Genomic DNA, 7,098 nt, shown 5'->3' on the forward strand with positions numbered 1-7,098 from the left:
TATCATCCGGGTATCCTTGGTGCTGCAGGCTGGAGGCCCGCTTGCTTTAGCATTGTCCTTGTGATACTCCGTGGTGGGTGGGGAGCTCGGATGATGAACCAAATTAAACTAACCATGGCTTATGAAATTCCACCCAAGAAAACAAAACGTTTACTTGAAACTGACCCTTATGATTCTGACCATAGACCATTGATTGAGTATTGGCCGCGTTTCGTTGTGATGGAGACTCCTGACAAAACACCTTTAAAGCTTAACCCCTTTGCTGTCTCCAAAGGTATTCAAGGTATTGCTGGAGATGTGAAAAATATTAGACGATTACGTTCGGGTGCACTATTAGTTGAATGTAGTAGAAAACAACAATCCACCAACCTGATGAACATCAAATCTTTCGTGGGCATTCCCGTCACAGTGTCTGCTCACAAAACCCTGAACACAAGCAAAGGTATCGTTAGGGATCGAGACCGATTGTTTGACGATATGTCGGAACTTGATATAGGATCAGAAATGAAGGATCAAGGTGTACTCCACGTCAAGCGCTTTTCAACCCGAAGAAACAACGAAACCATCAAAACCAATACGTATCTGTTTACGTTTTCCTCTCCAAATGCACCCAAATCAGTGAAGGCAGGCTACTCTAATATTCAGGTCGATACATACATCCCCAACCCTCTCAGGTGTTTTAAATGCCAGAAATATGGACACGGTGTATCTACCTGCACATTGTCTGTTGTGTGTGCTCACTGTGGTGAGAAGACACACACAACAGAAGATTGTGACACTGACTTTAGAAAATGCACCAACTGCTCAGGCGACCATTCATCTTCATCAAAACAGTGCCCAATATGGAAAGAGCAAATGGAAATAAACAGAATAAAATATACCCAAAACATCTCTTTTTCTGAAGCAAAAAAACTGGTGAAGAGATCTGACCTTACAGAAAGTTACGCTACAGTCGCAAAACCACCATCTGAGTCCAGATCTAAAATAACAAAATCATCTACAGGCTGCCAAACTATCTTGACTTGGGTCAACTGTGATTCTCCACAGCTTTTATCCCCTACTACGTCATCTCAGACTGAGGAATCACTTCCTAGTACCTCAAAGTCGTCTTCTGATCACAAATCATCATCTCAGTCACACTCAAAGTCTCAATCCACAGCTGATAGTCAACAAACTGTGAAAAATAAATCGAAGCCAAAGCCTGATGCTTCAAAACAACAAAGTGGCAGAGCTCCTAAAGGGTCACAGAACAAAATTCAATTGTTCAATAAATACGGGTCTCTTGAAGACATGGACGTTTCTGAAAACGTCCATTCTAGGGCACATAGCTTGTCGCCCTCTAAAAGAGTGCGGGGTAGATCCCCAATAAATCCCCCCAAAAGATAGTTTATTCCACTAATATTGTACAGTGGAACTGCAGAGGATTAAGGACTAATTTACATGAATTATTAGTCCAAGATTTTATACCTTCAGCGATATGTCTCCAAGAGACATATTTAAAACAAACAGATACATTTAACCTTCGTCATTTTAATGCATATCACTGTTTTGCACCTCCGGGTGATCGGGCCACTGGTGGATCATCCATTCTAGTCAAACAAAACGTTATTCAAAGCCCTGTTTCACTTAATACTAATATGCAGGCTGTTGCAGTGAGAATTACTTTACATGTAGCGTTTACGCTATGCTCTCTTTATATTTCTCCGTCGACGACGTTTGCCAAAACTGATCTTCAAGCTCTATATGATCAGCTCCCGAAGCCCTGTATTATAATGGGAGACTTAAATGGGCACAACCCACTCTGGGGTAGTGTAACTACAAACACTAAAGGTAAATTGTTGGAGGACTTTTGTTCTGACAATGATTTATGTATTTATAATGATGGTTCCAACACATATTTACACCCCGGTACAGGGACTTATTCTGCTCTTGACTTGTCACTCACAAATTCAGAACTACTAAATGAATTTGAATGGTCAGTCCACGATGACCTCTGTGGAAGTGACCATTTTCCTACTGTACTAAAATCTGTAACTCCAACTGATGTTCCTCCATCATCAAGGCGGAATTTTAAAAAGGCTAACTGGGCTTTATATGAAACACTGTGTACTGAAAAACTTAAACCTGAACGTTTTATTGACGTTCTTGATGCTATTAAATGCTTTTCTGATGAATTGAACTCTATAGCTGATGAGTGTATACCAAATTCCTCTGCAGTTCCCCATATTCGAAAACCATGGTTCAATGATGAGTGCAAACAAGCTAGGAAGGCAAGGAAAAAAGCAGAACATTATTTCCGTCGCCATCCTATGGTGCATAATTTAAATAAATTTAAAATTGTAAATGCTAAAGCACGGCGTACTTTTAAACAGAACAAACGCCAATCTTGGCAAAATTATGTATCTAAAATAAACTCTCGGACACCCATGTCCAAGGTGTGGAACATGGTCCAGAAAATTAAAGGTAAAGGTACTAAATCTACTGTCCATCATCTTAAACATGGAGATCAATTGCTTACTGATAAATCAGATATTGCTAATAAACTGGGTGAAACCCTTGCTAAACATTCTTCCTCTTCAAATTATGTACCAAAATTCCAGCAATATCAAAAACAAGAAGAAAATAAAACTATTAATTTCAATTCCGATAATGGGGAAGATTATAATGAAACGTTTTCTATTCATGAACTCCATACTGCACTTGATCAAGCTCATGATACTGCTACAGGAGCTGATAACATACATTATCAACTCCTGAAACATTTACCAGAATCCTGTCAGGAAACTCTCCTAAATATTTTTGATGGTATTTGGACATCGGGTAACTTTCCTCCTTCATGGCGTGACGCCATAGTAGTACCAATACCTAAACCTGGACGTGATCATACGGATCCATCTAATTATCGTCCGATTTCATTAACTAGCTGTGTTTGCAAGACCATGGAACGCATGATAAATAATCGACTTGTTTGGTACTTGGAAACAAATAATCTCATAACAGATATACAGTGTGGTTTCCGCAAAAACAGAAGTACTGTTGATCACTTAGTGCGTTTAGAATCATTTGTTAAAAATGCACTAATTAATAAACAACATGCTGTGTCTATCTTTTTTGATCTCGAAAAAGCATATGACACAACCTGGAAATATGGTATTTTAAGAGATTTACATGACTTTGGCTTGCGAGGTCGTTTACCTCAATATATAGCCAACTTTTTAAATGATAGACAGTTTCAAGTTCGAGTGGGTTCTACCCTGTCTGATCATTACACTCAGGATCAGGGTGTTCCACAAGGCAGTATTCTGTCTGTCACACTTTTTAGCATAAAGATAAATAGTTTATCAAAAGTGTTAAACGATTCAATAGATGGATCGTTATTTGTGGATGATTTTAATATTTCTTGTCGTGGGAAAAACATGCATACTATTGAACGGCAACTGCAGTTGTGTTTAAACAAAATAAATACATGGTGTCTTGAAAACGGCTTTAAATTTTCTAAATCGAAAACTAATTGTATACATTTTTGCAGAAAATATAAGCCACATAAAGACCCTGAACTATCTCTAGATGGCACTCCCATCAAAGTTGTAAAGGAGGCCAAGTTCTTGGGCCTAATCTTTGACTCCCACTTAACATTTCTGCCTCATATTAAGTCCCTTAAAACTAAATGCCTGAAGGCTCTTGACTTGTTGAAAGTTGTTTCCAACTCAAAGTGGGGAGGGGATCAAGCAACCCTCTTACATCTATATCGATCACTCGTGCGTTCGAAACTTGATTATGGCTCCATCGTATATGGTGGAGCCTGCAAAAGCAATCTTAAACTTCTTGACTCCGTCCACCATCAAGGCTTAAGACTTTGTCTTGGGTCTTTCAGAACGTCACCTATTGATAGTCTCTACGTTGAGGCCGATGAACCATCTCTTACTCAACGTCGTATAAAACTGTCTTTACAATATATTACTAAATTATATTCTAATGAATCTAACCCTGCCTTTAACTGTGTGTTCAATCCCCTTTATGAGGATTTGTATAACAAAAAATCTTCTCTTGTTCCACCTCTTGGGCACCGAATTAAACCATTTATTTCTTCTGCCGGTATTGAGCTGGAAGGTATATCACCTTTCCGTCTTCTTTCTTCTCCTCCTTGGCAATTAGTTAGGCCACAAGTTGACCTAACATTAACTACATTTAAAAAATCAGAAACTAATGACTTACAATATAAACAAGAATATCATCAATTAAAACATAAATATAGCAATTACAAACCCTTATTTACAGATGGATCCAAGGACGGTGGTGCAGTAGCTTGTGCTACTGTCATTGGAACCAGAACAATATTTTCTAGAATTCCAGATAACAGCTCTATTTTTACTGCAGAAGCTAACGCCATATTAACAGCTCTTAAATATATTCAAAGACACCCTAAACGTAAACAATATATAATCTATTCCGATTCTCTTTCTTGCCTTCAGGCGATTAAAAATATCTCTTGTAAACATCCACTTTTAATTGAAATTATTGAATTGTATAATAATCTTGCTACTGGCCAATACGACATCGTCTTCTGTTGGTTACCCAGCCACGTGGGCATTTCTGGTAACGCAATGGCCGATCTTGCTGCCAAGGCGGCACTCAACAAATCTGTGACACCACTTCTTATTCCATACACTGATTATAAAGCTAACATTAGATCTTATATCCGTGATCTGATGCAGAAGAAGTGGGACACCCAATTGGGAATAAATAAATTACATGAGATAAAACCTTACATTGGTAAAACTTACTTGGGTTGTCAGTCCAGATTTGAAGAGGTTATTTTACGACGATGTCGCATTGGCCACACTAGATATACTCATTCATACCTACTGAAAGGTGAGGATCCTCCGTTTTGCATCCCTTGTGATGAGAGAACCACGGTCAAGCATATCCTGCTTGACTGTGTTGAATTCTCCATCATAAGGGACAAATATTTCAATGTAAAAACAATTAAGGACCTTTTTAACACCGTAAGTTCTCATTTAATTCTTGGCTTTTTAAAAGAAATTGATTTCATCACTGAAATTTGATTATTATATTCTGTACATAGCTGCATTTTAATTCATGGTAGTTTAGATTAGTAACTTGAATTGTTAGTGGCTGTACCCTCAAAGGGGGTTGAAGTACCGTAAAAGTATTGTCCTCCTGAGAGGGTACGTAAGTCCCTACACATTTCCTGTACGTTTAAACTTCCAGTGTTTTTAATCGTAGCATATGTGTATTTTTAATATTTGGCTAGATCTGACTAAATTGCTAACAGCTGAGGGGATGATGTAAATCCAACTAGGGTCCATGCAGGTAGCAAAGGTACTGTAAGTCCCCATGGCCCCTAGTATGGTGATCTACCTTCAGTTGTTGGCAATCTATAGCCGGATTTTATGTTGTATTTTCCGAATAGTGATATTTGTTTTATCTTTCCACGCTAGTTTTAATTTAAATTGTGATATTCTAGTTCTTTTACTGTCCTTCGCCGACAGATTTTATAATATACATATAATCCTTTTCTTTGTTAAATGTTCTCGTCACAATATGGCTGAAATATTGCCGATGTGACGTTAAATATTAACTCACTCACTCACTCACTTGTTGATCTTATTATTTGACAAAACTGGGAAAGGTATTTTTGTACCCTTTTATGATGCTTTTACACTTTCTGTTTTTGAGGGGTGTGTGACAGTGTCAGTTAACATTCTGTTAATGTCCATTCTATTCCCCATTTGGAATAAGATATCTGAATTGATTATTAATTTAAACAAAATGTCACATGTGTTCTCGCGATACTTTTGTGTTCTTATAACATGTTTTGGGAGGGAAGGCCACGGTTTATCAGTTATTCTTTCATTCATTCACATATTTCTAGCCCTTACTTTTTACTATAACCCATTCATTCATTGTAAAATTCCGACTGATACAATAAACTGGCTAAAAGTTCTGTTAAAAACAACTGAAGTTGCGCTGGGAACGAGTCGCCAAGTCACTGTGTGCGTTGGAGCATGACGAGACACACGTTAATTAGTACAAATGGTAAATAAAGCAAGCGAGTGACCATCCCTGTTGTAGAGTATCCCTGGTCATACACACAAATCTCTGAATGAGGTGTTTCATTGTCGCACCACATGGTGCATTAATTTGACCTTCAGCCTGATAAGGTATTGAACGAAATTGCACAAGTGCTATAAATATATTTTTTGTCATACGTACACACAAAATCTCTGAATGAGGTATTATGTACAGTTACACCAACACTACAAATTAGCCTGCAAGCCAGCAGGGTTAAACAAAACCTATAAAATATATATGTAAATAACCCGGGGAGTTGTATTAACACGCGCTACAAGTACCGTCGATTGTTTTGGTTTTCTTTTTCACCTATTTACAACAGATGTCTGAATATTCGTGGAGTGTGGTATGTATACCACCGCCTAAGCACAGACTACGTTACGGCGAAGAAGTCGAAAAAAAACATCAAGAACCACATTCCCAACATCAGTTCATGGGTTAACTGCACCATTGAACAGTATGGAATATTTTCCAACATTTATTTATCGAGCAGTTGCCTGAAGTGAGTGGCTATATCTACACTAGTTAGTCTAAACGTTTGATGGAAAGTACGTAAAATATCAGTCCCAATGTAATCCGAGACATTGTCTAAACCGGATGTATCTTCAGTCCCAGCGAGTGCCAGTTTGGACAGCTTCCACTGTTCAATATATATTCCATATTCAACAGCAGAGACAATGGTATGATGGGTTTTTTAATCTTCTGCTAAAGAATATTAGGTAAATATCATTACCATAATATCAGCGTGCTTGAATAAAATGTGAAACTTGAAACATGTGTGTTGTGTCCATGCATAGCCATTGGTCAATATGAACAGGCTTTTCAGATGAATTTCAGAAACACTGGATAGGGGATGCTGGGTTTCAGGGCGATATTAGTTTCGAGATGACCTCGTTTTAGGATGCTTTGCCAGATCTCTTGGGCCCTAGTCAAAATGGCCACGCGTTACATTATGTTATTATTTTTCAATACTAATGATATTTGTATTATCTGATATCAGAG

Source organism: Haliotis asinina, chromosome 2 (assembly GCF_037392515.1).
Source record: "Haliotis asinina isolate JCU_RB_2024 chromosome 2, JCU_Hal_asi_v2, whole genome shotgun sequence".
NCBI classification, from domain to species: Eukaryota; Metazoa; Mollusca; class Gastropoda; order Lepetellida; family Haliotidae; genus Haliotis; species Haliotis asinina.